The sequence below is a fragment of the Hevea brasiliensis genome, chromosome 15 (assembly GCF_030052815.1).
Source record: "Hevea brasiliensis isolate MT/VB/25A 57/8 chromosome 15, ASM3005281v1, whole genome shotgun sequence".
NCBI classification, from domain to species: Eukaryota; Viridiplantae; Streptophyta; class Magnoliopsida; order Malpighiales; family Euphorbiaceae; genus Hevea; species Hevea brasiliensis.
In genome coordinates, this window is record NC_079507.1 from 59630566 (window position 1) to 59652948 (window position 22383).

Here is a 22383-nt window from a genome sequence, read left to right on the forward strand (position 1 = left end):
TGAGATCGATCATGCTTTGATGTTTTATCAGCAATTTAACTTCAACTTCACTGGTAATGTCCTTGATTAGTTAAAGATTTCTTCAAGTGCAACCTTGACTTTATCTACTAGTTGTTTCAACTGCAGCCGGTCAAAATTCAAACTTGCTTGAGCAAAACAATGGACTAAAATTAGTTTCATGGTTTTCATTATTTTTCCCTCATAATTAAAAAGAATGCCTTATTTTTATATCTCAGTTATGCTCAAATAATTCTAGGGTCTTTGTCAGAGCATGGACTTTGACCAATGTGAAATCCAAAGCAAAACTTGCTTAATTAGTTAAATCTGAAACGTACCTTCACAAACATAAAGAAGTTACTATGTGATCATGAATGGTGGGGTAATTTTTTTGTGCAGTACTTTGTAAATATTTTTTTATAAGTATTTTCATAAAAACTATGTATTTTTATAAAAGTTATTAAATCTTAATTTCTTTTGTAAAATTTACTGATTTTGTAAAGTTTACTGAATTTGAATTTGATTTTATAAAAATCAAGAAAATTAAAGGTTTTCAAGTTAATGATATGTTAATTATTTTATAAATAAAAATTATTTAATTAGTGATTATTGTTTGAAAAAAAAGTAGAGAAAGGGAAATGATTTGATGACAAGGGAATCTCTAGTGAATTTTCGATATGAACTGCTAAGTGCTATGAGTTGTACAGATATCACTCTTAAGAATTGACTTATAAGGGGATAGTGTGTAAAAACTTATTAATCTTTCACTGAGGTTGTTCCTTAGCAATGTAGTTCATTTGGAGAATCAATGTCTATGTTGGTCAATGGGTTAGTTCTGGTACAAATTGATATAAACTATTGAGTTTTACAGGTCCTTAAGGTTATACTACGTAAAGATAGGCTACATAAGTATAATTCACTCTTAAAAATTAAGTTATAAGAGAGGGGCCAAATAAGTATAATTCACTCCTAAAAATTAAGTTATAAGAGAGGGGTATTCGGAGACATATTGACATTTCACTAAAATTATTCCTTAATACTATGGGATCGTAACAATTTATTATCTCACCCTAAAATACCAATACTTCTGTCTTGTCTATGCGTTTTGACTCCCAATTCTCTCTTTTAGCTTTTAATTTTTTTTTTAATTATTCAATTACAAAATTTCATTGCAAGTTTTGGTGTAATTGGTTTATTTCTTAATTTCCAAGGTAAGAATTTTCTTATAATAGCGATTTTTTTCCCTAAAGTGATAATAACATGTTTGATTATTAATTTCACTTAAAAAACGTTATTTACATTTTTTTAGTATATAGTAATAAAAATTTTCATACTTCAATACATATAAACTTTCTTGGTATCCATTTAGAAAAGAAATAAAATACTATATTAATTATTAAAATGGATTAACTTTAGAATTTGTTTATTTTAAAGGAAAAAAAAAAAGTAATCCCAATGTTGAGTTTACAAAATAGCACAAGAAAATAGTTACATATGTTAAATTTCTGTTAAATTGCACCAACGGTCCCTGAACTTAGAGGGTTATTTCATTTCCGTCCTTAAACTTCAATTTATTACAATAAAATCTACTAATTTCAATTTATTTTCTTAAAAGTCCTAATAACCTGCAATAGCAAGTTTACAGATAAAAAAATAATAAAATTACTCTTTTACCTTTTCATTCTCAATTATCTTTTCTTCAATAACCTTACTTACCGCACCTGCCTGCTCAATTATCAAATATACTCAAGCCTATCTCTTTCTTCCTCTACTTCTCTTTTCAAATGGCTTCTATCTTTAAATTGCTTATTTTCTCTCCTTAAGTCATTGAAAGCGATTCCCTCTGCTCTGCAAGTCTCTCACATCTTCAGCCTCCATCCTCAAACACATCTCTATCTGTGTCTTCCATTTCACATCTTTCAGTTCGAGATTCAACACATCCACATATTTGATGCTTTTGGGCAGATTTGATGTTTCCATAGTTGGTTTGTCTCCAACTACCCATCTCCTTTACTCCTCCATCAACGGATTAAGATCTTCTATTATCTCCACCAAAGCCTCATTGGCCATTACTTTTGGGCAGAGGTGGGTTACTTCATTGGATTTTATTTGGCTATTCAAGAACTAGGTTTTGTTGGATTGCAAGAGTTATTGGGTTTATGATGTCTAACTCATAGTTGCCAGATTCTCTTAATCCCTTGGGTTCTGCAACCTAGATCTCGCATTTTGAAACAGTAGACATTTGCGTCCCAAGACGCGTTTTGGTTCTCTAAATCAAGCGATCCCATTTCACTGAGCTCAACACAAAATTAAAGTGAGGAAGAAGAAAATTCTATTTATTTTTTCTTATTTTTTTTCTCTTTCTTTTTAATAAAAATAAGAGTACCTCGGATGTTAGTATACAAAGAAGAAAAAAAGAAGAAGAGAAGAAATAAGAACAAAAAAAAAAAAGTAATAATAGCCACAAAAACTTAAGAAGAGGAAGAAGGAGAAATTTTCTAGAAAAAGCCTCATATCTTTCATTCTCTCTCGCATTACTATTTTGATATTCATTGGCTTTAGGTGATAGTGAATATGGGCTACTGATTTCATATGCTATTAAGTCTAATAAAGCCCATTAAGTAATTATAATGTGTTATATATATATCATTAAACCCTAAACTATAAAACCTATTAAATGCCAATTAAAAGCTCATTCTATTTAAAATACTATTATTTGTTAAAATATAATTGATAAAAAAATTAATAGTATATTATAAAAAAATTATATTTTTGAAAATTTTTTAACTAATATTAATATTATAAAATATATACATCATAAAAAATTAAAAAATTATGAAAAAAATTTATTTTATTGATTGTTTTTAGAATAGAGATTATACTAATTAATTATAATTTATGTATCATGAATTGAATTGATATAATTCACGTATTGCATACTGAATTAATATACCGATTAAGTCTACTCCCCGCGTACCCTATGTTTAGTGTAACACCCCAAAATTTTAAATTTATGAGCATTTTTGGTATTTTAATTTTATTTAAATTTTAGGAATTTTTTTGAGATTTTTCGGATTTTAAAAATCGGGTTCGATTTTCCGAAAATATAAACTTTGATGATTTTTAAAAATTAATTTAAAGACCACGTGGCAAAACTAAAAACATATTTGGAGTCTACGTATTTTTCTGAGTTTTTTGGAATTTTTTCGGAATTTTTGGACCTCGTTTTCGGTCCCGAGGCAGAATAAAAAATTCAAAATTTTGTATTCTGAATCGAATCGGCCGAATCGAATCAGACCGGATCGGACCGGTCGAATCGGACCGGTCTTCTTCCCTTTTTCTTCCCCGCGCGCGACGTTCTCTCTCCCTTTTCTCTCTCTTTTCTCTCTCCTCCCTCCCCCTGCCGCGACCACCTCCCCACCACCCCGGTAGGCCGTGGCGCCACCCGACCTCCCTAGCGCCCGTGCGCGCGAGCAGCGGGAAAACGCGCGAGATCTCCCTCCCTCGCGCGCGCGTCGTTTCGGCTTCTCCGGCCAAAATCCGGCCGATCCGGCCACCAATTGGACCGGTTCTTGTGTCTAAAATCATCTACTCGGCGATAGCTTTCCATAGACACCAAGAACGCCGAAATCCATCAAGCGGTTTGTCCGATTTTTGCTCGGGAAGATTTTAGCCCATTTCGACTTTTGGGCTAGATTTCTCGAAAACCGTGAATCCCAAGAGAAAACCGAGGGTACCAGCACGCTCCACTCATCGAGAGCTTCACGGCGACATAAATTTCAAATTTTTTCGACACCGTTTTTCGGTGGGTCCCACGGAACTTCACAGTGTTTTTCCGAGCATTTAATGAGCTTAGAAAATTCTGAAAAATTTATGTACTAACCCCCGTATTATGGGCTTCGTGTAGGTATCCTCAATTCGCGGAAATTCGACAGTCGACTGGGTTTGCGAAATTTCGGCTAGACAGACCCGTTACCGGAAAAGTCTCCGAATTGGACCGAGGTTTTGGCTAGCCCCCCATTGTCAGACGTCCCGAGCGCATTCCCGAAGTTGGAATCGGCAAAGGTAAACCCGAACCTTGCTTTTTCGTAATTTTCTAGTGCTTAAATAGGATTAAAAATCCATAAAATATTCGTGGTAGATTAGAAAATTACGATTCTTTTTGCAATAGCTTAGTAATATTGCTAAGTAAATCGGGGCAAAGTTTTATAATTTTTAGAGCTTGTTTGGGCAGTTTTTGCAAAAATGATCAATAATAAAGACTAAATTGAAATTTTGCGTATTGTGATGGATGATTGATTTGATGGGCCCAGGAGGGGCTGTGTGATATGATTGAACTGTTGATATATGGATTGTGAATATAGAAGTGCGTTTTTTTGCCCTTTTGCAGGTTGGGTAGGTCCTAGGTATAGGGGAGACTCTGCCGGATTTTCGGCACGAATTAGGACGTACTTGATCTTTTTCTTTGTTTGTATTGAGTCAAATTTATTAAATAGATGTAATGTAATTGTCAAGTGGAGGAATGACCTTCTTCCTCTGCCCAGCCGCCACAGTAATTTGTCGTCAAGTTTGTGAGTAAAATATTAATTTTAATTGTAATTTCGATATTATTATATGTTCAGCATGCCCATGCATCACTTATATGCATATATTATGTAGTTAAACTCTAGGCACGAATTATGTTGCATTCATAACTGTTAATGTGCCATGAGTGTTGTTGTGGTAATTTGGAGCAGTGTGCGTGCGTTGGCGTGCGTGTGAGTGGACTATGGATAGGACGGGGTAGTCACGGCTTGAGTTCTTCGCTGGGACCCGTTCCTTCGAGGGGTAGTCACGGCTTGAGTTCTTCGCTGGGACCCTCGATTTGGTTTATTAAGCGAAAGTCAGGCTTGAGTTCTTGGCACCGAGTTGGATTTAAGAGAGTCGTATAGGGATCGGCTCCCAATATATTATGATTGATGCTACAGGTGTGTGAGTGCTCCAAATTACCTTTTTGATGTTATGATGTGAAAATGATGTGGATGTTGCATTTCACTCTACAGGGTGCATTAGTTCAGATAGTTATAGAGATTATAGTTAAGATTGATATTTTACTCTCTGAGTCGAACGCTCACTCCTGTTCAAAAATTTTTACAGCCGCGAGAGGATATTTTATTCAGGTTAACTGCTTTTATACTTCGCAGTTGTTTATCGATATTTGTGTAATTTTATTTACTCCTAGAATTTCCGCATGTGTTAGCGATAATTATTTGAATTTGGTCCGTAATATTATTATCATGTTGGACTGTAAACTTAATATTTTAAGTCTGTTTTGATGGATTGGATGAGTGAGCTGAGCTCACATTTATTATTATGTTGATGATTATGTGGATGGTGAGTTTAGCTCCCCAATGGATTGTTTATTTTGTTTAAATGTCGGTTGAGTCAAAAACTCACAGTTGTTAAGTCCATTTTATGGCCGGACTCTGTCAGTTTGTTTTCATGAAATTGGGCCCAAATGGGCCTCGGCATTGGGTAAATGAGCAGTTAGGCTTACTACGGGCCTCGGGGCTTTAGGTGGCCTGTGTCCTAGTCTTGGTCAGGCCCATAGGTTGGGTCGTTACAAATGTGGTATCAGAGCTTAGGCTCAATATTATTAGGGAATTTTGTCTAAAGTGTTGTGAAGAGTCTACTAGGAGTCACATGCGGAAATATAGGGTCCAAATTCGTCTTGCATTGTCATATTTGCTTCTAGTTTACGCTCCATATGTTATGTATAAATATGAGTCTATAGAAATGCTGTAATGTGCGATTTTGAATTTTGTGAACTAATCTTGCTGAATTTCAGAAAATGCGTAGAAGCGGAGAGGCGCCATCGCACGAGCGGATGTGCTGACGAGGTGTCGGCCAGATGAGGCGCTGCCAGGAGGCGGGGTAGGAGGCCTAGAGCGCTCAAGTAGAAGCGGCTACCCTGATTCGAAACGATCTTTCATGGCACGTGGTCCTATGGACCCCATGGCAGCTACTCTAGTTGGTCTGCAGAGAACCATCGACATGATGGCGCAGTATATGGTCCACCCTCCACAGCAGCAGCAGTCCACCGCACCAAGAGAGGAATCTTACAAACAGATCATAAACTTCAAGAAGTTGGTGCACAGTACCTATGATGTGTCGACGATGCATATCGGTTTTAGATTCTGACGGCGAGCAGAATTACGATTGGTGATAGAAGATTGATAGAGTGTATGCAGCACGTCATGGGGCCCATGCCTAGGCAATGGATGAATGACTACGTGTTACCCCGGATGGAGGGTTTGACATGGGCTCAGTTTGTGGAACTTTTTATCAACCGGTTTGGGCCAGAAAGTTTCAGAGATCAGAAGCAGTGGGCCTTTGAGGCCTTAAGACAGAATGGCAGGTCTGTAGCTGAATATGCTACTGAATTTACGGAATTGAGCAGATATGCCCCTCTGCAGTATCTCAGAGACTATGAAGGTGAAAAGATTCCTAAAGGGGCTTGACAGAGATATGCAAACACAGCCATGATGTCGTCCGATCTTTTGATGTGGTGGTTGACCGAGCTAGACAGATTGAGATCGATTATCTTTGTAGATGACAATGGAAGAGCAAAGAAAAAGCAGGCGAAGGGTTCCTCAGTGTCCCTTCCATGGGTACTCCGGATAGTGGTGGCGAGTAATTACAGAGGAAAGAGTAGGAACAAGAAAAGTGGTTTTAGATACAAACCACGAGGATTCGAACCAGTGCGGATCAGCGGTGGTCACGATTCGAAATGCAGCGGTTCCAGTGCAGCTCAGATCCTCCTTGGCACCTTGTGCACAGTGTGGAAGAGGACATTCGGACCTTGTTTGATGGGATCAGAGTATGCTTGGTGTGGCCAACCGGGTCACTTTGCTAGAGAATGCCCCATGTTCAGCGAGCCACAGATGGGGTCACAGGGTTCATTGCGAATGTTCCTCGATTGTATCGGCGCTTCCAACATGGCGGCGATCGATTCGATGGCCATGAGGCGAGGACAAGGGGCGTGGATTTGGAGGCGGTCGGAGGTAGAAGTCGATGTCGAGTTACGCCACTCGGGTAGGGGTCAAGCTCGGGTTTTCACCACGACCCACCGGGATGCTCAAGCTTCAAATGCACGTTGTGGCGGTATTCTTACAGTCCATTCTTATGAGGCTCGTGTTTTGAGAGATCCGGGTGCTACGCACTCATTTGTCTCCCCTGTGTTTGCCATGAGGTTGGGTAGAAACCCTACAACTTTAGAGTGCCCTTTGTCAGTAGCTACCCCACTTAGTGACAACATAGATGTAGACATGGTATTTTCGGGTAGCCCAGTGGTAGTGGATGGAAAGATCCTCGCAGCAGACTTGGTTCCTCTACCGATGTGGATTTCGATGTAATCACGGGGATGGGTGGTTGGCAACTCATTATGCCACCTTAGACTGCAGGAACAAAGGTATACTTCCACATACGGTGTGGAAGAGTTTAGCTTTGATGGTGACAGAGCGTGGCTCCATATAATTTGGTGTCGTGATTAGTGCGAGAAAAATGTTGGCGTGGATGCCAAGGGTATTTGGCATTGGTGAGAGATACATCGTAGAAGATGTCGGCATAGAAAATGTTCTGTTGTCGGAGAATTCATGGATGTCTTCCCTGAAGAGCTTCGGGGTTGCCACGAGAAGGGAATAGAGTTACGCATTGATGTTATTCCGGTACAAACCCCATATCCATGCCACCTTACAGGATGGCACCAGTGAATTGAAAGAGTGAAGGAGCAACTACAGGAGCTTTTGGACAAGGGTTTCATACGTCAGAGCACTTCACCCAGGGTGCTCTGTTCTATTTGTGAGAAAGAAGGATGGGTCATTGAGGTTGTGTATCGACTACGAGCAATTTGAACAAGGTGACTGTGAAGAACAAGTATCCACTTCCTCGGATTGATGATTTGTTTGATCAGCTCAAGGAGCTAGATTCTTTTCAAGATAGACTGCGGTCGAGCTACCATCAATTGAGAATCGGGAATGAGGACGTGTCCAAAACGGCTTCGAGGACAAGATATGGTCATTATGAGTCCTGGTGATGTCTTTTGGACTCACTAATGCACCAAAGACCTTCATGGACTTGATGAGCAGGTGTTCAAGCCATTTTTGGACCGCTTTGTCATCGTATTCATAGATGACATTCGTATACTCTCGGACCGAGGAAGAACACGTGTGGCACTTGAGGATGGTGTTGCGGACTTTGAGGAGCACGGTATCGCCAAATTTTCAAATGTGAATTTTGGCTAGAAAGCATCTCATTCTTGGGACACGTGGTTTCTAGAGACGGTATTCAAGTGGATCCCAAGAAAATTGAAGTCAGAATCGATTGGCTTAGGCCTACAACGATCACCGAGGTGCGAAGTTTTTGGGTTTAGCCGCTACTATAGGCGTTTTGTACAAGATTTCTCCGGATAGCGGCTCCCTTAACTAAGTTGACCAGAAGAATGTTCCATTCATTTGGACAGATGATTGTGAGGTGAGTTTCGAAGCTTAAGGAGTGTCTAACCACGCCCCTGTGTTGACACTACACGTGAGTGGTGAAGGATATACTGTGTATTGTGACGCCTCGAGTTGGCCTAGGGTGTGTTTTGATGCAGAATGGAAAGGTAGTGGCTTATGCTTCAAGGCAATCAAGAGGCATGAGCAGAACTACCCCACCCATGATTTGGAAATGGCGGTGTAATCTTTGCTTGAAAATCCGGAGACACTACGTATGGCGAAGTGTGCGAGATATACACCGACCACAAGAGTTTAAAGTACATCTTCCAACAGAGGACTTAAACTTGAGACAGAGGAGATGGATGGAGCTTACGAAGACTATGATTGCACCATCGGTACCACCACAGGAAGGCCAATGTTGTAGCAGATGCCTTGAGCGAGAAAATCTTACAGCGATTTGGCGCACATTTGATGGAGAAGAGACCATTGATTCAGAGGTACATGAGTTGATGGATCAAGGTTTAATCCTAGATCTTTCAGATGAGGGTATTGTTGGCTCACTTTTGGTGAGGCGGACTTGAGGACAGAGTTAGAGTTTCCCGGCCACGAGAGACCAACAATTGATGAAGATCATAGAAAGAGTACAAGAAGGTGAAGGTGGTGAGTTTGGGTTTGCCAATGATGGCGCCCTAGTGCAAGGTTCTAGGATATGTGTGCCCGATATGGACAACCTCGGGAATGAAATCATGCGAGAGGCACACTATACAGCATGCAGATGTCCACCTGTGTTCCACCAAGATGTACCATGATGTGAAAGATAGCTATTGGTGGAATGGCATGAAGAGAGACATTGCGACTTTGTGTCCAAGTGCTTGACTTGTCGGAAGGTGAAGTTTGAACACGAGAGAGACCGTCGGGGAAGCAACAAGAGCTCCCTATCCCAGAATGGAAGTGGGAAATGATCACTATGGATTTTGTGACTGGGTTGCCTCGTACCACGCGAGGATATGATTCGATATGGGTAATTGTAGACCGCTTGACCAAATCAGCTCACTTCTTACCTGTGAAGACTATATATTCTGTGGCACAGTATGCCCGGCTCTACATTCGAGAAATAGTCAGATTGCATGGAGTTCCGGCTTCCATAATATCTGACAGAGGGCCCCAGTTCACTTCTCGGTTTTGGAGAAAGTTGCAGGAGGCACTTGGCACCTGATTGAACTTCAATCTGACCTTCCACCCTCAGACAGACAGACAGTCCGAAAGGACAATCCAAACACTAGAAGACATGCTTCGCATGAGTGTTTTGGATTTTGGAGGTCAATGGGATGAGCAGCTAGCTTTGGTGGAGTTTGCCTACAACAACAGTTATCACTCCAGCATAGGGTTGGCACCCTATGAGGCACTATATGGAAGAAAGTGTAGGTCTCCTCTGTGTTGGACAGAAATGGGGGAAGCGAAGGTGCATGATGTAGACACAGTGCAAGACACTTGAGAGATGGTTCCCTTAATCGAGCAGTAACAATTTTCAAGAGGCGTAAGAGTTATGCACGGACCCAGACGGAGGATGTGGAGTTTGCGGTGGGCGACTATGTATTCTGAAGGTATCTCCAATGAAGGAGTCATGAGATTGGAAAGAAGGGCAAGTTGGCACCTCGGTATATCGGACCTTTTGAGGTTACGGATAGAGTTGGAGCGATTGCCTCAGGTTGGAGCTACCACCCAACCTCTCTCATGTTCATCCGTGTTTCACATCTCCATGCTCAGAAATACATTCCCGATCCTTCTCATGTATCGCAATAGGATGTGATAGAGCTAAAAGAAAATTTGACATTTGAGGAGCACTGTAGCCATAGTGGACTACCAAGTGAGACAGTGAGATCAAAACAGATCCCTATGGTTAAGGTTTTGTGGAGAGTCGATCGGTGGAAGAGTGCACTGAGTCGAGCGGGACATGCGTAGCAAGTACCCTTATTTGTTCAATGTATAATCATGTGCTTTATTCTCCTTGTGTAAAAATTCGAGGACGAATTTTTACGTAAGGGAAGAATGTAACACCCCAAAATTTTATTATTTATGAGTATTTTTGGTATTTTAATTTTATTTGAATTTTAGGAATTTTTTTGAGATTTTTCGGATTTTAAAAAAATCGGGTTCGATTTTTCGAAAATATAAACTTTGATGATTTTTAAAAATTAATTTAAAGACCACGTGGCAAAACTAAAAATATATTTGGAGTCTACGTATTTTTCTGAGTTTTATGGAATTTTTTCGGAATTTTTGGACCTCGTTTTGGTCCCGAGGCGATAAAAATTCAAAATTTTGTATTCGAATCGAGCAAGCCGAATCGAGCCGGGACGGATCGGGCCGTCGAATCGGACCGGTCCTTGTCCTTCTTCCTTTTTCTTCTCCCGCACGAGATGGCTCTCTCCCTTTTCTCTCTCGTTTCTCTCTCCTCTCGCTGACCGCCTCCCAGACCAGCCGGTAGCGTGGCCAGCCAACCGGTGGCGCCGCCCGGCAGCGGGAAAAAGCGCGTGAAAACTCCCCTGCAGCGCCGCCGACTTCTCGGCCGTCCGGCCACCGATTAGACCGGTCTTGTGTCCAAAATCATCTACTCGTGAGAGCTTTCCATAGACACCAAGAACGCCGAAATCCATCGAGCGGATTGTCCGATTTTTGCTCGGGAAGATTTTAGCCCATTTCGACTTTTGGGCTAGATTTCTCGAAAACCGTGAATCCCACAAGGAAAACGAGGCCACCAGCACGCTCCATTCGTCGAGAGCTTCGCAACGACAAAAATTTCGAATTTTTCCGACACCGTTTTTCGGTGGGTCCCACGGAACTTCGCAGTGTATTTTCGACCATTAAATGAGCTTAGAAAATTCTGAAAAAATTTATGTACTAACCCCCGTGTTATGGGCTTTGTGTAGGTATCCTCGATTCGCGGAAATTCGGCGATTGGCCAAGATCGCAAATTTCGGCGAATGGACCGTTCTGGAAAAGTCTCGGGTGGACCGAGGCTTTGGCTAGCCCCCCATTGTCAGACGTCCCGAGCGCGTTCCCGAAGTCGAAATCGGCAAAGGTAAACCCGAACCTTGCTTTTTCGTAATTTTCTAGTGCTTAAATAGGATTAAAAATCCATAAAATATTCGTGGTAGCTTAGAAAATTACGATTCTTTTTGCAATAGCTTAGTAATATTGCTAAGGACCGCGGGGCAAAGACGTCCCGAGCGCGTTCCCGAAGTCGGAATCGGCAAAGGTAAACCCGAACCTTGCTTTTTCGTAATTTTCTAGTGCTTAAATAGGATTAAAAATCCATAAAATATTCTTGGTAGCTTAGAAAATTACGATTCTTTTTGCAATAGCTTAGTAATATTGCTAAGGACCGCGGGGCAAAGTTTTATAATTTTTAGAGCTTGTTTGGGCAGTTTTTGCAAAAATGATCAATAATAAGGACTAAATTGAAATTTTGCGTATTGTGATGGATGATTGATTTGATGGGCCTAGGAGGGGCTGTGTGATATGATTGAACTGTTGATATATGGATTGTGAATATAGAAGTGCGTTTTTTTTTGCCCTTTTGCAGGTTGGGTAGGTCCTAGGTATAAGGGAGACTCACTGATTTTCTGCACGAATTAGGGCGTCTTGATCTTTTTCTTTGTTTGTATTGAGTCAAATTTATTAAATAGATGTAATGTAATTGTCGGTGAGCTGGATGACCTTCTTCCTCCGCCCGCCACGGTAATTTGTCGTCAAGTTTGTGAGTAAAATATTAATTTTAATTGTAATTTCGATATTATTATATGTTCAAGATGCCCATGCATCACTTATATGCATATATTTATGTAGTTAAACTCTAGGCACGAATTATGTTGCATTCATAGCTATTAATGTGCCATGAGTGTTGTTGTGGTAATTTGGAGCAGCGGTGTGCGTGCGTTGGCGTGCGTGTGATGTGGTGTGGACTATGGATAGGGCCGGGGTAGTCACGGCTTGAGTTCTTTCTTTGGGACCCGTTCCTTGAGGGGTAGTCACGGCTTGAGTTCTTCATTTGGGACCCTCGATTTGGTTTATTGCGAAAGTCCCGCTTGAGTTCTTCACGCACTGTGTTGGATTTAAGAGAGAGGCGTATAGGATCGGCTCCCAATATATTATGATTGATGCTACAGGTGTGTGAGTGCTCCAAATTACCTTTTGATGCTATGATGTGAATATGATGTTGATGTTGCATTTCACTCTACAGTGCATTAGTTCTGAGATAGTTATAGAGATTATGGTTAAAATTGATATTTTACTCTGAGTCGAACGCTCACTCTGTTCAAAAATTTTTACAGCCGCAGGAGGATATTTTATTTCAGGTTAACTCGCTTTTATACTTCGCAGGTTGTTTATCGATATTTGTGTAATTTTATTTACTCCTAGAATTTCCGCATGTGTTAGCAGTAATTATTTGAATTTGGTCTGTAATATTATTATCATGTTGGACCTGTAAACTTAATATTTTAAGTCTGTTTTGATGGATTGGATGAGGGAGCTGAGCTCCCCAATGGATTGTTTATTGTGTTTACAGGTCGGGTGAGTCAAAAACTCTCCGTTGGTAAGTCCATTTTATGGCCGGACTCTGTCCGTTTGTTTTCTTGAAATTGGGCCCAAATGGGCCTCAGCATTGGGTAAATGAACAGTTAGGCTTACTACGGGCCTCGGGGGCTTTAGGCTGGCCCAGGTCCTAGTGCCGGTCCGGCCCATAGGTTGGGTCGTGACATTAATATTATATATCAAAACTTTATTTAATTTCTTTTTAATATTTATTTTTCGCCCCAAAGATTAACTTCTAATTCTGTCTACAATCTCATAATGCAAAACATACACTTCAACCAAGACAAACGTAAGAAAAACATAAAACCAAAAAATCAGATACCTACAGATCTGCAAAAACCATTACAAGAAAACCATAACAAGAAGCTGATCAAGTAAAACAAACACAAAGAAATCTGAGCTGCAAGAAACACCAACACAAGCAGGCAAAATTGGGCATGTCTTCAATGCAAGTCTGCCACGTGATTGCAAAAACTTAAAGCCCTCCAACATGATCTTGGTGAAGTACGGTTAGAGATGTTGGTGAAGTTTATGGTTAGAGATGTTGGGTCACAGTGGGGTCCCGTGCCAAGGACAAGATCTGGCTATTGGCATGTTGGGCAGAAGTTACGGCTCATTATAGAGCAGCCACCTTGAAAGAACTTCTTATAATGGAATCGATCTAATAGTATCGATATGGAAAGAGACAAGTCCTTCATTGCTTCACAGTAACAACCAAAACCTAAAGATGTCATGTCTACAGCACAGCAGGAAACCAAAATCTAAATAATTGAAAACTTACCAATTACTATTACCATTAATTAATTAAAAAATTTAGAAGAGAGATATTTCCTCACTTTCTATTTTGTAAAAATAAACAAATAAATAATAATTGCTCATTTATTTATATAATGTGAAAAGTCTTTCACAATAAATCTACTATCTCCTATGTTATGAGATATGTTAATTTATTTCATATTTATTAATATATTATTAATTATTATAAATTTATAATTTAATTATAAAATTATAGTAAATATGAATTATTTAAAATTTAAGTAAATTATGCTAAATAATAAAATTCATTTTAAATGAGTTTTAATTATAATTAAATTAAATTCTATAAAATTTTGGAAAATGAAATTCAACCAAATACTATGCATCCCACAGAACTCAATCTCTCACCAAATAGACACCCAACAACCTAAACTACCTCGAAAAGGAATCATGAGACTCAACCAAATGCCGTAAGAGACCACATCAGCATTCTACAAATAAACAGAAAGATTAGGTACATAAACAATAAAAATCTCTCTTAAATAAAACAATAATAATATTTAACTCAAATAGAACTAACTCAAATGAATTAAAAAAATAATTTTAATTAAAAATATATTAAATATTTTAAATTTATTTATACTTTTAATCTTATTAGTCGTTTAAATGACTTGTGAGCTATTTAAGTAATCTTTTGAACCTTATAAACCATTTAACTATTTACTTTTTAAAATTTAAATTTTATCAATTTTTTTCATTTAAATTTAATAAACAGTTAATTTTATTTTTTTAAAATTGAATTAATTCAATTAATTAAATTGATTTAATAAAAAATTAAAATTTAATCTGATTCGATTTAATTGATAACTAAAAACCTAGTCAATGAAAAATATTTGCGAAATGAGAGGTATTTAGTGGGTTAGATCCCACAACCTCAAGGCCTCTTCTATGGACAGGGAACCATCTAAAACAAGGCAATCATCTTTTACATATACATATATACATAGGTCATGCTGACTTTGAAAATTAAGAAATTAATTTTTAATTGTTTTTAATTTTTTATGATTTAGACTTTTCACTTTTTCTTTATCTTTTTTTATTTCTTCTCTAATATTAATATTAATGTTGTTCTATAATAATGTTTGCATTGCCGACCGATTACTAATATATAATGAATGCATTTTATGTTTATTTTTAATATTTTACTTTCAGTTTATTTATAAAATAAAAACTTTTTCTATTATTTATATTAATTTAAAATAATTAAAAATTATTAACCTATTACAATTACAAAGAAATTTGAGAATTCTTAATTTTATCCATTTATAATTTAAATAATTAATGATGTCAATAATATGATATATTAATATACTAACTCAAATTATTAATTTTTTTATATTATTATTAATTTTATAACATTTATTTAATAATATATCGATTAAATTCTTATTCAACTCCGATTATACTTAAATCCTTAGTCTTCTATCTTCATCGATTCAATGACCAGGTAAGATTTGAAAACTTTGATTTCCACTGTCACTGCCAACATTAAAAAAAAAAAAAAGGTTCAAAAAAAAAAAACGGGAGGACCCCCCCCCCCCCATTTTTCTCTTCTCTCCTCTCCTCCCCTCTCTTCTTCTTCTTTCTTTCTTCGGTGACCGGCCGGCGACCTCCCAAGAGGCTCCCCACCCGGCCGGCGACCCTCCGGCGACGGCAAGAGCCACCAGAAACGGCTGCAAGAGAGGGAGAAGAGAGAGAAAACGCGCGCACAGTGGGCAGCGACTTTTCGGTGTGATTCCGGCTTCATCCGACGTCCGATCGAGGTGATTCAGGTGGCGTTGGAAAGCTTGTTCCGAGACCTTTCTTTTGATACCAATTTTGCAGCAAATGGAGGTCGGATGAGTGAGATATGGAGGACAGAAGTTTCGGGTTTTTCAAGCTTTTTCGTCAGATCTAGGACGATCCGACCGTTGGATAGACGATCCTACCGTTGGATCAACCATCTATGGACTGAGGAAGAGGAGAGGAACGTGATGGTATGATCGGATCCGGCAAATGTCGCCGGCGACCGGCGGCCGGCCACCGTTCGCGGTGGTTCTGGCGGTGGCTCCGGTGGGCTATGGAGATGATTCAACTTCCAGAGGTTTCCTCATAAATTTTTAAAATTTTTGAGACACAGATAAATTTCGGGTAAGACAATTTTTATTATTTCTCTGTTTGTGGAGCATAAATACAGTGTTTCTTAAATAGGAAAAATTGGAGAAAAATTCTAAGAAAAATATATGATGAAAATAAAATTATTTGGAGATATTCTATGGTGGTTGTTGAATTTTTGAGTGATTGTAGAATATTTTTGAAAAATATAGATGGATTTTAGTTAGATTTTTAACATATGGGCATATAAGATTATTTGAAATTAAGATATTTAAATTTTATATAATTGGTTGAAGCTTGAGGATGGAGGTTTAAATATGTGAATGTTGAAATGGGTTGAATTAAGAATATGTTAGCTGTTGGAAACTTATGGAATCGAGTAAAATTCTTGAATAAAATATTCATAGGTGATTAGAAAATTACAATTCATTTTGCAATAGCCTTATAATATTATTAAGTACCACGAAACAAAATTTAGAATTTTTAGAACATGTTTGAGTGGATTTTTACAAAATGTTAATTATAGGGACTAAAACGTAATTTTTAAAGTTTTGAGTATTGCTTGGTTTGGAGGGCCCAGGAGGGGCCATATAATGATGATGAGATATGAGTTGAATTTAGAAGTGTTATTTGAACCTTCTTGCAGGTTGGGTAGGTCTCAGGTATAGGGGAAACTTTACCGAATTTCCGGCATAAATTAGGCTGTCTGTTGCCTCTTTAGAGTTTTATTTTGATTTAGTACTAATAAATTTATAATATAATTATTAGGTGATCGATGTTAGCTATTTTCCTGCATCCAGCAGCCACAATAGTCATCGGTGTACTGTGAGTAAAATATTAATTTTAATTGTAATTTCGATATTATTATATGTTCAAGCATGCCCATGCATCACTTATATGTATGTATATAAGTAGTTAAACCCTAGGCACGTTTTATGTTGCATTCACAACTGTTAAAGTGCCATGTATGTTGTTGTGGTAATTTGGAGCAGTGTGCGTGCGTTGGCGTGCATGTGATGTGGTGTGGACTATGGATAGGACGGGTAGACACGGCTTGAGTTCTTCGCTGGGACCCCGATTTGGTTATTAAGTGGAAGTCCGAGCTGAGTTCTTCCCTGGCACAGGTCGGATTTAAGAGAGCTGTATAGGGGATCAGCTCCCATATATTATGATTGCTATTATTGGGTGTGTGAGTGCTCCAAATTACCTTTTTGATGTTATGATGTGAAATTATTGCTGGTGTTGCATTTCACTCTACAGGGTGCATTAGTTTTAGATAGTTATAGAAATTATGGTTAAAATTAATATTTTACTCTCTGAGTCGAACGCTTACTCCTGTTCAATATTTTTCCAGGCCACAAGAGGAGTTATTTTACAGAGCAACATGTTTTCTTCCTCGCAGGTTTAACGTCGATTATTTAATTGTTTTACTATCTTTTCAAAAAAAAAAAAAATCTAGAACTCCGCATGTGTTAGTAATAGTGTGGACCTTGTTAGAAATTGTGTTAATTTAAAATTTTGAGACTAATAAATGAAGATTTGTATGGTATTTAAACAGTTTGTAAATGAGGTAACAGGGTTGAGCGAGGCTCCCCTTATTTCAGTTTTTGATGGCTATCGGGTTGGGTTGACCCGAATAAAAATATTTTATTTTATTTAATTTTATTTACATGTTGGGCCTAAGTTTTTGGGCCTTGGTTATGGATTTGAGAACAGTAAGGCTTACTACGGGCCTCGGGGGCTTTATGCCAGCCCAGGTCCTAGTGCCGGTCCGACCCATAGGTTGGGTCGTGACAAAGTTGGTATCAGAGCTTAGGCTCTAGATTCATGGGAAATAATATAATAGAGAGTGTAAAAAGGAGTCTTGTTAGGATGTTACATGCGGAGTATAGGATTCTGTTTCGTCTTTTTCTGTAATTCTTTATTTCTAGATTCTGCGTTATACCTCGGGAAATATAAGAGTACCTCACTTAGTGTCTTGATTTTCGTGGAGTACATAGAAACGTGAAATAAAATTTAGCAAAATTATTGAGGTCTACCATGGAAACACGTACTCCAATAAATGCTATATTTTTGTCAGTATGGGTTTAAATGGTGTGCCCATTTCGTGCAAGGCACGAGTACATAAAAATGAGTCTTAAAAGTACAGTTGCCCTAGATAAGGATGAGGATACCACTGCTGGCAGTCATCGGTAGATGGCCCAGTCAGAATAAGTTTGTGATAATAGAAGATTCAGGAGAGATAAGAAATTAGGAGACTTAGTCTGTCAGGACGTATCGTAGTAACTATACAATGTTCTTGATGTCTGCTCTGTAAGCTGCAGATTACAGTACCGACATGAGATTATTGTGTAGAGCTGCGTGCATCCCCGTGGTGCTCCATAATGAGGGTGTTTAAGATGGCTTCTGTTTTGGTACAGTTATGCCAGAACAGAGTTCTATATCTGTAGAGGAGTTGGAAACTCCTGGTTAGAGGTCTAGAGTTAGAATATTGAAAGGTCACAGTTGGGTGATAACTAGAGTCAGTGACTCAGTTACCCTAGCATGAGCTAGAGTTACATTAAGAGTTGCCATCAGACCAGAGGTTTCGGATTAGTTGCAAAGTAAAGGTGACACTTATAGAGTGAGAATAGTATACCTTGTGTGTATCAGTAAGGTGTAAAGTACAACCCTACTACCTAGAGAATGTTGAAATTATGAATTGATGGTTTATAGAGCTATGATATGATAAAAGAGTCATTAACTTGACATGGTTTTGGCAAGGTGGTAAATGTAGTACCTTTGTTGCAGCAAGTGAGGGTATAGTCCTATCTTTTTAGAAGGGATTGAAGGTTATTGCTAATAATGATGACTTATGGAATAGTGTCCCAGATGGCACTATAGAGTGTGGTAGAGAGTAGTTGGTTCGGGTATCCTGCAGAGGATACAAGTTCTATTATAGGAATCCTATATAATCAGATCACAATAGATGTAAATCCTTTGAATTGGATGACCGGTTTGGGTGCCCGGAATCTTAAGTTTTGGCTAATTGAGTAAACATGGAAAATAATAATAATAACAAATAAATAAAAATTACTGCAGAATCAGTTCTCGAGGGAGTAAGGGTATTATGTAAGCTAAAAGATAAGAATGGAAATCATACGATAAAGGTATGACTGCAATTTCCTGAGTTACTTTCTAACTTCATATTGTTCAAAACAATAGTATAATCTAATTATAATAGTGTTAAGAGTAATAAATTAGCAAAGATAAATTATAGAAGGCCAATGGATAAAGAAAGTGCAGAATGAAGGTTTGGACAATTGATTGCAGATGCAATATAATCTAAATGCCAATGGAATTACTAGCTACAGTGGTCAAAGGACCAAATCTGAGTAGCACATACATATAACGCGATAGAGACTCTGAAAGATATAGTTAGCAAGTACAGCTGTCATGTTAGGAAGAAGAATGGAACTAGGGATAGAATAGTCAGGTTCTATTTTGGGTAAGACAAAGGAAATAAATGAAAGGACAACCTAAAGAGTGCATAATAAAAGGAACAAAGTTAAGATATAGGGTAGGCTAAGTGTTATTATTGGCAAGGTGAATGACAAGGATGGAGAACCCAACATGGGACCATATTAGTGAGAATAGTGATGGAGTTGTGGAATCTAGGAATTTGATACTCATAGCATGATGTAGTTGAGATTGTGACAGGGGCTAAAATATAGAGCTTGGAGTTACATGATTGGATCATACTTTATTTATTCCCTATTTCTAAAGTGAAGTGGATAGTAATGGGGCAAGATTCTTTTAACTTGTTAACAGTATCAAGAAGATTAGGTGAGGAATACAATAATAATGAGCAAAAAGTAGAAGGTGTGCGATGATATTGCGGACTATCTAATTAGGCAGAGAAAAAGAAGTTAGTAAGTAGTAAGTTGAATAAAAGTTAATCTAAGGGATCGAATAGGTATGATGAGTGGAAAGAATTATAGATAATGACACATAGGCTTTAGGTTAGACTTTTGAGATAGTAAAAAGGTAGTTAAGGTTCATTATAAATGTCAAGCAAATATTTTTAGTGTGACAAACAGAATCACTTTGCAGTGAAGCAATAACGACAGAACAACAGTAGTGGTAGAACGAGAAGTGACAAGTCTGGGTGGTTATAAATCACTAGAAAGTTCAAGCATCAAATTAATGACCATAGATAAGGGTGGAATTAGCGTTGGAAGAATCTATTAGCGAGAGAAATCTTTCAGGAATCAACCAAAGTTAAGGGCACAATATAAACGATAATAGATATGAATCATAGGTCGAGTATAAGTAAAGTTAATAAATTATAAAATATTATGTCAGGAAGGACAATGGTACGGTAAGGGTTCATGTAGATGATACCTTATAAGTAGAGCACAATTATGCCAGAAGATAATGAAATTTAGAGAGAAAAACCAAGAAACATAGGTTACACATTATTATATGTACAATCGAGCGTAGTTGAATATAAGAGTATTTTTCTTTCTTTTCAAGTTTAGCTTGTGCTTTTGGTTCTTGAAGGTTATATAAGGAACAGAGACTGAGTCAAGGAGACCGAGTTATTTGAGACTTTGGTAGGCACCAATTCATACACAATTTCTTGATATGAGAATGACAGTAAGTACATACCTAGTGTTAAGTATGAAAGGACGATCAGAGTAGTGACAGGAGTCAAATGGAGTTAGCTACCAAGGCTTGCAACTATTTTAAACTATGAGTTAGAGGAAGTACTATTTATGAACGAGTTTTAATAAATGAAATTGTTACTAATGGGAAAAGTTGAGGCTAGAGTTTGGAAAGCTATAGGAAGTATATGTGATTATATTAAGGAGAATGAACACGTGAAGTATCTTGTTTGGAATTAAGGCATGACACATATTTCCCACAGCCGTGTTAGTTCAGATAGAACTTATAGTTAATGGGGCTCCTATCCATCCAGGATGAGCAATTTCCTACTAAGGCTGGTAGGGAATGATAATGTTCTGATAGTTAAGTTGGAAAAAGGGGATACAAGAAAAATTTTCTATGGTTAATTATAAGTGTTACAAAAGGTGAAGAATGTGCTAGTAGGAGTAAATCGTAAGGTTAGAATTCCCGAAGTAATAGAACTAGTAATCAAAATAAGACTAAGAATTAAAATGAAAGTTAAAGTTAATGATGGGATGGACATTCTTGAAGGAAAAGGTGTAAGGGTGAAATAGGATTAAGATTTAGGAATAAGTGCAGCAGGTTGAAAAGATATCAACAATACCAGAAATAGGAAAAGGGAAGTGGATAAGATGCAAAGGACAGGAAGAAAGCTCGATAGAGCTAGTTATAATGATGAGGATAAGGAGGAATAGGTATGCTAGGAACACATTAAAAGATGTTTAAAACAAGTTATTATGAGATGATAGATTAAAGGAGTAGTAGAGCCTCGATCTGAGTGCCAATATGTCAGAAGTAGGCCACATATTAAGAAGCTATAGGAAGAAGTCTAGATATTTCCATTCCAAGAGAAGGAGTGAGAATTGATAAAGTTGCATTGTATTGAGTTGTCAGGGAATATAAACACTTTTGTTACCTAGAAGGAGAGACCCAGTTTACTTTCCAATGATGATAAATGATACACTTGGCCCTTGGAGGAGACTCTACCTGACCAGTCATATAAGATGGATAGAGGTTGGTCTAAGTACCTTAATAATGACACAAAAGAGATTAAAAAATTTGAAGTATCATGGAAGTGAGAAGATTTATAGGTATTGACCACCGAGGTCATAAGAAGAGTGAAGATCTCGAACAAGATGCCTAAATTAGGTGCTACAGGAAAGCTACTCATAGGATACCATAGAATAAGGAACATAAGTTATGTCATTGGGGAAAACAGAAATTATTAAAACAAAGGAATGATGACTGAAGTCACCAAGAGACATGTTGGGGCGTAATAAAAGTGAGGTAAGCACCAAAGTTGATTGAAGTTATGACATATCAAGTCAAAAACAGTGAAGTGTAGCGAATACTTGAAATGTCAAAAAAAAAAAAAGGTCAATGAATAGTTACAAGATAAAAGCCCTCTAGAAAGAGATGATGACAAACAGGACACTATAGTAGAATAAGAGAGGGGTAGAATGTCATATATAATATACGAAGAGTTTGAAAAATAAATATTTTACCAATATCTGCATAGCTGGAGGAGTAATGATTGCACTTGTTCCGATAATCTTCTTTTCCATATCTCATGTTTCTTCGAAAATTCGAGGATGAATTTTTCTTAAGGGGGGAAGAATGTAACAACCCAGAAAAAAAAAAAAATTTGATTTGAGTTTGGCGTGTGACAGTGGATTTCCACTGTCACTGCCAACATTAAAAAAAAAAAAGGTTTAAAAAAAAACTGGAGGACCCCCCC

The 22383-nt window shown here is 37.9% G+C and overlaps 1 protein-coding gene and 1 long non-coding RNA gene across 2 annotated transcripts in view; one reads left to right on the forward strand and one right to left on the reverse strand.

Moving 5' to 3' along the window:
• LOC131173756 (uncharacterized) overlaps positions 1–22383 on the reverse strand; it is a 61298-nt gene that overhangs the window by 32163 nt on the left and 6752 nt on the right. The gene's annotated exons all lie outside the window — the stretch shown is intronic.
• Positions 16745–17580, forward strand: LOC131173757 (uncharacterized). Its single transcript, XR_009144064.1, has 2 exons — positions 16745–16802; positions 17332–17580. It is a non-coding gene; the product is annotated as an uncharacterized LOC131173757 (long non-coding RNA).